This window comes from Cupressus sempervirens, chromosome 7 (genome assembly GCF_028749045.1).
Source record: "Cupressus sempervirens isolate cs-2001-9-10 chromosome 7, ASM2874904v1, whole genome shotgun sequence".
Lineage (NCBI taxonomy): Eukaryota > Viridiplantae > Streptophyta > Pinopsida > Cupressales > Cupressaceae > Cupressus > Cupressus sempervirens.
The window spans coordinates 31,888,783-31,899,375 of record NC_143124.1 but is presented as its reverse complement, the minus strand read 5'-3'; positions in this window follow the sequence as shown (position 1 = coordinate 31,899,375).

The following is a 10,593-nucleotide window of genomic DNA, read 5'->3' as shown; positions in this document are numbered from 1 at the left end:
ATTTCTTGGGATTCAAGGATACACCATATTCTTTGCATCTAACAAATACCTACCTCAAATGATCAAAGTGATCTACGACATATTTGGAAAAGATAGTTATATCATCAAGATATACTAATACAAAATCCTCCATCACACCTTTGAAATCCATCTCCATTGCATTTTGAAATGTTACACCTACATTAGTTAGTCCAAATGGCATCTTATGATAGGCATAGGTACCCCATTTGGTGGTGAAGGTTTTCTTATGGGGGTTTGACTCTTGCCCAAGAACTTGATTATAGCCACAAAAACCATCCAAGAAGGAAAATCTCTCTAAAGCACTAACCTTGGATAGGATCTATTCCATAGAAGGAATAGGGTAATGGTCTTTAAGAGAAGCCCTATTAAGGTCTCTAAAATTTACACAAAGTTTGATTTCTCCACTCTTCTTCCTAATAGGGACAAGATTAGCTACCCATGATAAATATTTGATAGGGAAAATGATATTAGCCTCTAGGAGCTTTGAAATTTCATTCTTCATCAATGGTTCAATCTTGGGGCTAACTGGCCTTTGTTTTTGCCTAACAAGTTTAACATCTTGATTCAAATCTATAGTATGCTGAAATGAGCTTATGTCAAAAATCTTTAGGTCTTCATATTTCCATACAATGGCATCATTATATTCTTGACATAACTTAATGAAAACTTACAGTTCAACTTTAACACACACCTTTCCTAAGTTGAGAGTCTTTCCATCAACAACAATGATGGGTGTGTGGTCATTCTTACTTGCAATCAAATTTGAACCCTTGCTCCATGCTTGATCATCATAATTGAAAATTCCTTCCAAGGTAATGAGACCCTTAGGTAATTTATTAGAGTTCAAATTCATGATTTGGTCTCCATACTGACTTTGGAGATTGGACTAATTTTTAGTAGAGAATTTTTCCTCATTTAGCAAGAAATTTACAATTTTCACATCAGAATAAAAAACCTACCAATTTTTATGATTATTAGGAACAATAGGCCTCACAATGATTCTAATTTTTTGCTCCTTATCATAAAAAACATGCTTTGGTATGTCATAGTAGGCACCAATGGCTGCAAGCCTATCATTATGTTTGTATGACTTGAGGAGGTTATTCTTTGTGACATTTTGATTCCTAACTTGATTCACAACCAACTCACTGTATCCATATACTTTTAAAAAAATTATTTACCTCCTTTGTGAAAGTTGAAGACCTTGGATCAGAGCCTCATACTCTACTATATTATTTGTACAACTAAATTGGAGCCTATAAGAAAAATAATACTTCTCCAATTCAAGAGAAATTAGCATAACACCAGCCCCCGAACCATTTTTGTTTCTTGAACCATGGAATAAAATCTCCCACAATCTATTTGTATGTTAGTTTTCTTTCATGAGATTGGAGATAGGCACACTTTCTTCAAATGTAAAATAGGTCCAAGACCCATCTCCTTGGCTTCTTGTATTGGATCAAATTGATAAGTAGTAGTGCACTCATCTAAAAGGTAGTCAGGAACCTATGGTAATGAAGTCCCCCCCCTAAAAATCTAAATTCCCTATTAAAACTAAATTATTTAAGAAAGGATCAATCTTTAAAGTACATAGAATGTCCTCATTGCTTCTTACTACTCTCAAGGGAAGTCCATCTTCATTGATCACAAGAAATTCATTACATGAGTACATCCAAGAATGTCCTCATCATAAAATGAATCTAGTATTAGAAAATGCCCCATAAGAAATAATAGTTTAAGAAAATAAAAACATGAAAAATGAGAGAGAAAAAGAGGAATCTACTTACCAATAGGTGTTGCCATCGCATATGTGGCCATGCTACTTGTTGAGTGAGTTTAGTTGTTTTTTTTTGTGCAAAGATCTCTTTGTTTGTAGTCATACATAAATACATACATATATATACACACACACACAAACACATTTATACATGTACATATGTATATATGTATGTATATAGATACATACATACATGCATATATACATACAAACATATACAAAGATCACAAGGGTATTGCAATGAGATGCAAAGATCACAAGGGCACGTCAATGAAATGCATTGATCATAAGGAACATACATACATACATACATACATACATACATACATACATACATACATACATACATACATATATACATATATATATATATATATATATATATATATATATATATATATATATATATATATATATATATATATATATATATATATATATATATATATATATATATATATATATATATATATATATATATATATATATATATATATATATATATATACATACATGCAAAGAGATCTTTTTTAAGGTGCTAAGTGACTTAACTCAAGATCCTCTACAAAAATAATGTAGACCAGAAAAAATGGGAAGAATTTGCAAGAAATTTTACCTAAACATATCATAACAGATATTTTTAGAAAGAAACAAGAAATAACCTAGTTAAATGGGTCTAGTTCTTGATTAGTTGGGTCAATATATACATATATTTAACTAGGTTATGGCTTCTGCAAGGGAATGCACCTTGTGATTAAGGCATTTACACAAAAGCACAATTTGCTTCTTCAACTCCTTACAATGAACTCTTTGCTGAAGTTATTCTTCTAGTAGTGAGAATAGCCACTACAAATTCCTGGGAGCCACGGGACTCTAAACTTGTGCTACATTTTTTGGAGACATGGGAGAAATTACTACCAGCTTTCGTACTTCATAACATTCTGGATCATATAGTGATGCCCAGATTAACAACAATAGTAGATACTTGGGATGCAGAGAGCACAAGGGCATGGAAAATTTTTACTATAAAACTATCATCATATTAGGTATAATAAAATAAATGAGATGCAGAGATCAGAAGGGCATGACAATGAGATGCAAAGATCATAAGGGCATGACAAAAAAATGATGTGATCACAAATGCATGACAAAAAAATCCTAGATGTGCACATGATATATACATACATGCATACATACATATATACATACATATATACATACATATACATACATACATACATACATACATACATACATACATATACATGTATGCATGCATGCATGCATGTATGTATATAGAGAAATCTTTTTAAGGTGCTTATTACATCTTAGCACAATAGAAAAATTGATCTTGGTGCATACATATTCTAGAATTAAAATAATAAAACAATAAAACTCACTCAACTTGAGCTAAGTTACTTAGCTCAAGATCCTACACAAAAATAATGTTTTTTGTTCCTTTTATTGTACCTAATCTAATGACAATTCTACAAGAATTTGTAATCAACCTAGGTAATCAACAGCTAGACCAATTTGACTAGGTTATGGCTTATATATATATATATACATATATTTAATTTGGTTAAGGCTTTTGCAAGGGAATGAGCCTCATGATTATGGAATTTATGTACATAGAAGTAGAACTTTCTTCTTCAACTCCTTAGACTCAACTCTTAACTAAAATTATTCTTCTCACAGTGAGAATAGATGCTAAAAATTCTTAGAATCCAGTACTTCATTACATTCTAGATCATATAGTGATGCCCAAATTAACAATGATAGTAGATACTTGGGATCCTCATAGGGAGAGTGTTCCAATACATGCATGATTACATATTTTCCTTCCATTGTTGGGCCAATGTATGGAGCCTTTATATCCAACCATTCTTTATAAATTGGGGAATGCACTTCATGCTTAGCATTCAAGTGATGTATTTGCACATGCAATTTTATCACCTTGAAAAATTGTATTTGATCCTTCTAGCTAGGAACAACTAATTGTTCATTTTATTGTACCTAATCTAATGACAGATCTACAAGAATTTGTAATCAACTCAGCTAATCAACAACTAGACCAAATTTATAGTAGCAGTAGATACTTGGGATCCTTGCAGGGAGAGCATTCCAATACATGCATGGTTTCATCCTTGCCTTCCATTTTTGGGCCAATTTATGGAGCCTCTATATCCAACCATTAGTTATAAATTGGAGAATGCACTTCATGCCTAGCATTCAAGTAATACATTTGCCTATGAAATTTTATCTCCTTGGAAAACTATATTTGATCTTGCTAGTTGGGAGCAAAAGATTATTCATTTTATTGTACCTAACCTAATGACAGTTCTACAGGAATTGGTAATCTCCCATCCAATCAACAACTAGACCAAATTATCAATAGCAGTAGATACTTGGGATCCTCATAGGGAGAGCATGCCAATACATGCATGGTTACATCTTTGGCTTCCATTATTGGGCTAGCACGTGGAGCTTTTATATCCAACCATTCATTATAAATTGGGGAATGTGTCATGGCTGGCATTCACGTGATGCATCAACATATGCAAGTTTATCACCTAGGAAAACTATATTTGATCTTGTTAGCTAGGAACAAAAGATTTTTTATTTTATTGTACCTAATTTGATGATAGTTCTACAAGAATTTGTAATCAACCCAACACATTAGCAACTAGACCAAATTAACAATAGCAGTAGATACTTAGGATCCTTGTAGGGAGAGTTTGCCAATACATGCATGGCTTCCATTTTTGGGCCAGCATATGTAGCCTTTATATCTAACCATTTGTTATAAATTGGGAAATGCACTTCATGCCTGGCATTTAATTGATGCATCTGCATATGCAATTTTCAGCTTGGAAAACTATATTTGATCCTACTAGCTAGGAATAATAAATTGTTCATTTTATTGTACCTAATTTGATGATAGTTCTATAGGAATTTGTAATCAACCTAGGTAATTAGAAATTAGACCAAATTAACAACAACATTAGATACTTGGGATCTTCATAGGGAGAGCATGCTAATACATCTATGGTTACATCCTTGGCTTCCATTGTTGGGCTAGTGTATGGAGCCTTTATATCCAACCATTTGTTATAAATTGGAGAATGTTCTACATGCCTAGCATTCAAGTGATGCATTTGCATATGCAGTTTTATCACCTTGAAATTTTTTATTTGATCCTGCTAGCTAGGAACAACAAATTATTCATTTTATTGTACCTAGTTTGATGACACTTCTATAGGAATTTGTAATCAACCCAACTAATTAGCAACTAGACCAAATTAATAGCATAAGTAGATACTTGGGATCCTCACATGGAGAGAATTCCAATACATTCAATGGTTAAATCCTTGGATTCCATTTTTGGGCCAATATATGGAGCCTTTATATCCAACCATTGTTTATAAATTGGGGAATGTGCTTCATGCCTAGCATTCAAGTGATGCATCTGCATATGCAATTTTATCACCTTCAAAAATTGTATTTGATCCTACTAGCTAGGAAAAATAGATTTATTTTTTTATTGTACCTAATTTGATGACAATTCTATAGGAATTTGTAATCAACCTAGCTAATTAGTAACTAGACCAATTTAACTAGGTTATGGCTTGAGCATGCACTATTCCCATTTATCATATAGTTGCAATGTTGGAGGCAACATTTTTTATTTGTGTAGGATATGGAGGAAGAGTAGTGGTGTTGGAAAACATTAAGATTTAATAATACAAAGTAATTGTGAGGAACTTGTGTATGCTTTTGACAAACATGTCATCAAAAATGTTCATCATGAACCTTTTTGCTTCTACATGTTTTTGCATGGAGCCTTCACACACCTAGTGCTCACAAATTTCTACTTAAGAATGTATGTGAACCTGCAATGCACTACTATGTGGTGAAATATGTAGAAAATTATATAATCCTTCATCACACAAGGTCTTTTGCTAGGTGTGTGTTGTCTCACTTTTCATCCTATACCTATCTTGCAAAAGTGGAATTAGTCTGGTTGAGTTAGTTGGTCCTTTCCTCCTTAAGTGATAAGTATCTCCATCAAGTTTCCATCTTCTCCCTTCTACATTACATAACCAGGTGGGTTTCCTTATCATCATGAGTCTTGTGGGTAGCTTAGAACCTTGCTCGATGGAGATTCTTGGATTATGTTATTGTAGATGAACTTACTCGCATCTCATTTTGATCCGAGCATAAAGAAAATTGAACTTGCAAAAAATCTAGTTTCATCTTCTCCTTGGCAGGTTTTCACACCCTGAAGGTGAAACTCCGCGATGATTTATGAGTACAATTTGTGAGCTTGAAGAAGGAGAGTAGGATTATATTATGGATTGATCATTCGAGTATTGCCATATTTTTATCATGAATCATTCAAAATTCACTAAGATGATCATAATAAGATCTGGTAGAAAACTCTGAAATAGCTTCTCCTCAGCAAACTTCGAACCAAGAAGTTAGTTTTTTGAAAAGACATTTGCGGAAAGGTGAAGTAAGTTAGTGGGTCCCATTTTTCACTTTCAAAGTCTCTTTCATATTTTCTAACCACTTGAAGTCAAGTGATTTGGGCATAGGAGGAAAAACAAAGAAAAATATAGAAAGGCAGAAATTGCCGGGGTTTCCACCCTTGAAAGCAATTTTATGCATCTAATGGAAAATTACTCTTGCAAGCATGGTTGTTTGCGAAATTGATCATGAGGTGTTTTGGGAAAGTAATGGAAGAAAATTTCTTACGTATGTGAAATTATTTTAAATAGAATCCAGCCAAGCAGGTTTTCTTTCAAGGAGTACTCTGTTTCTATTTCTTTGAAACTGGGTAAAAATGGGAAAGTAAGTCTATAATTAAAGAAAGTTACCATTGGGCCAACAAAAGTAGTGAAAAGATAGGGAAAAATATGTTAGAACCCTCACATTTACTAATTCAATGAATTTATCATTAAATTTTCTCATGTGACATAGATCATGAAAATCAACAGATAGATTAAGGGTTCTTATATAAAGATGAATGTAACAGATTTTCAAATTAATGCTTTCTCTTTTGAACTTTTATGCTGTTGTATTGAATAGTGCTTTCAAAAAATTTCAAAGTTACAAGGTTCACTCCTTGCACTATTTCCAATTGTTGAATTTCAGTTTACCGCCATATCAAACAAAATGGCAACAAGATTCACCTATTTTGATGGACTTGGTGGAATCAAGTCTATATGGTAGAATATCACAGACACTTCACTTCATTTCTTCGACATGCAATATTTCCAAAGAAGGCTGAGGATGGAACCAATCCATCCCATAATGGAGAGACTCCAAGGAAGTGGACTAGTAGAAGCAACTGGATTTCCAATAGCAGTACAAGCCTTGGAGCTAATCATTGAATGTATCAATCACTACAACCTAGATACTAAGCAAATCCTACTGCCTGATAAAATGGTATTAATATCAATTAATAGACAAGCAATAGCCAATTGTCTCTAGATTCCAGAGCAAGAAGAATTCTCTAAATTGATAGTAGGAGGAGGTAGGTCAGAATTATCTCTGAAGAAAATGGTATGGTGAAAAGAGATTATGAGATCTTGGTTTCAGAAACCAAGGGGAGCTAAGAGTAAGGTTCCTAAAACCCTTTTTGGCATTGATCTCAAGCCTGAGATCATGGACATTCTAGTCCTTTTGCATCGATTGAAAGGTGAGGTAGAAGCACTTAATTTTACAAAACATTTATTCTTTTTGGTGCAAATAATTTTGTTTAAGGAAGAAGGGAGATGAATTCCCCATGAAAGTTGGAGCCTACAGTTGTGAATCTTGATTAGATGCTAAAAAAATGCTCAAAGCATTCAAGAACAAGTATAAGTTAGAGAAGTATGAAGTGGTGAGGCCTATGTTTGACCCAAATGGGTATGCCAGAGATGTGCTTCAAATTGGAAGCATAATCAAGCATGTTACTACTGTGGAGGATTATTGGGCAGATTGTAAAGATGAGTTGGAGAGCTGAGATTGGGCTTTTGCTAGATTTACAATGGATCAAGTAAAGACATATGACATTGACTTGGATGTGGAAGGGCTAGAAGATGATGGGAAAAATATGTATAGTAATACATATTTGACTAACCTAAGGAATACTCCTATCAGTTCTAAACCTTATGTGGCTATAGAGGAAAATTTTGATGTTAGGATGGCTTGAATCATCAAGAGGACTGGGAAATGGGTTGAATGGATAGAAAAAAAGGGTCGGAGTAAGAGTAAGACTACTCAAGCTTCTCCAACCATTGCTACTCTTACTTCTTCTTAGAGTGCCACACCTAGTGTTACAACTATAGCTGCTCAAGGACCTACTCAATCTATAGGAGGAGGTGATCAACCCCCAGAGAAGAACATTTCAATAGCTCCAACTTGTTAGGGTGGTCCTCTACTAGTTATTGGAGCCCAAGCTAGTACCGAAGAAAAGAAGATGGAAGAGTCAAAGGATGGTGTTACTATTCCAGTCTCATCTCCTCACATTACTCCAACTCCATCTCCTCATCTTACTCTTATTCCATCTCCTCATCATAGCCTTATTCCATCTACAAGTGCTCCTCTTTTGAAGTCAATTAGTTCCCCCATTCAGTTAGTAGAGATTAGGGATGAAAAGAGTAGTAGCAGTGAGTCCACTGAATCTAATGAAGCTATGAAGAAAACTCAAGAGGAAGAGAAAGCCTCAAGTTCATCTAGGCTTCTTTTTCAAGATCCAAAGAATCCTTTCTCTACAACTACAATATAAGTGACTCCAATAAAGAAGAATACGTTTAGCATAGAGTCACTTGGGACAGTTTCTAAGGTGATTGCTAGAAAGTCTTGGTTAGAAGACACGTTAGAAAGGAAGAAGAAAAGAAAAGATAAGAGTGTACCTACAAAGGACAATGTGTCTCAAGCGGTTCATTCTAGGACTACAATGGTGAAAGCTAAGAAGCAGAAGGTCCTATCAATACTTAGACAAGATCTAGAAATAGGGCACTTGACTATGGAGATAGAAAAATTGAATAAAGATGGAAGAATTGAAGATATGTCATCTGATGACTTTACTCTACACTCAATTGATCTTGGAGAAGCTAGACATAATACAAAAGTGGGCTTGTGGACATCAAGTAATGAGGTGATAGAAGAACGATTGGAAAGCCTAAAATCATCAAAAATAAAGATGAAGGTTGAGATAGAAGAATTGAATAGGTTTATCAGGCAACTAGTTGTTCCATTAGCAACAATCACTAGTGTACCTGCTACTTAGAATCCTACCACAGAAGAAGTACATGCTTTTATCTTGCAACTCCATAAAGATAGGCATTTTGGTCAGATTGGAAAGGAATGGATTGAGAAACTCAATTTAGATGGAATTGCTCTGATTGATCAAATCGAAAATGTTATCCTTCGATTGGAAACTAAGAAAGATAATATCATATCTAATTGCAACACTTTGGCCATAGAGAAGGCAAGATGTGATGAATGCATTTCCCTCCTAAAAATGATCATCCAAATGAAGGCAAAAGAGGTGGTTGAAGCAAAGATTTTGAAGAAAGGGATTGAGCCTCTATTCAAATGGCTTCAAAGTATGCAATTTAAGCTGGAGATGATTCAAGAAGCTAAATAAGGACTCAAAGAAATAGAGGAAAGAGTGAAGAAGACCCAAGATGGAGCATTCAAACTCATGCAAGGATTACACACTGATTCACAAACTAGTAGGCAAGGGAGAGCTCTTATTGGAGTAGAAGTAATGAAGAACAACTTCTCCACATACTTGAGTAATATGTCTGGAATGACTTCAAGCAGTAAAAAAAAAGTGGTAGAGTTGCAAATGCTTGGTGGATGTGTATATGTGGCTATGGAAGAATTACCAAAATTAGTTAAATGCTATGAAGGAACTAGCTCAAGAGCATTCAAAGTGGCTCTTGAGATTCACTAATGTACATGTGCCTAGTCATGAGGAACTAGTTCTAGTTATAGTTGCTGCCAAGGCATATAGGGTGAAAGCTAAAAAGGGGAAGAAGTCCAAGTGATTCAAATGATGCCTCCTTTTCACTTTCTTTTACAATTTCTATCAATTTCATAAATTTTGTAATGAGACAAACTGGCATCTTGCCATTTGTCCTTCTTAGAAGATGAACCAATTAAGTTTCTATTGTAACAGTTATCTCTTAAACCCTATATATACGAAGTTGAATGATGAATAGAGGGTCAGAAAATTTTTTGGTGTGAAATAATTCTTGTTTTAGAGACAATCGAGAGTATTTTATATTGATTATTTTATGTTCCAATTCGTGTTAGTTTAAGTTTGTATCTTTCTCTTATGGTTTGAATTGGAACGAGGAAGAAACAAAGTTTTACTTCCCCTGTTTGTTACACAATGAATGAACATGATAAGTATTGTTATTGTTCATTCATAGAGGAATTTTAAGTGTTATGAATTTAGCAAGTAAAGTATAGATTTAAGTTCTTGTAGTTTAACTCGTGGGAAAGTTTTGTGAATTCATAAAATGTGTGGATGCATAAAACCAAATAGATTATTAAAAACTTTTGTTCGCCTGAGTTAGATCTTGCCTAAGTCTAGCTTGGTTATACATCTACTATTCTCAAGTTAAGAAGACACCCCCAATTAGATGATAAGAATAAACATAATTCACTAAAAATCTATCATAGGGAGTTGTACCTATTAATTCAAAGAAAAGCCCATTCATCCACAGATGGATTTTTAACTTTTGTAACTATATATTATTCAGAACTTCGGGTATTCAAGGGTCAAATCAAAA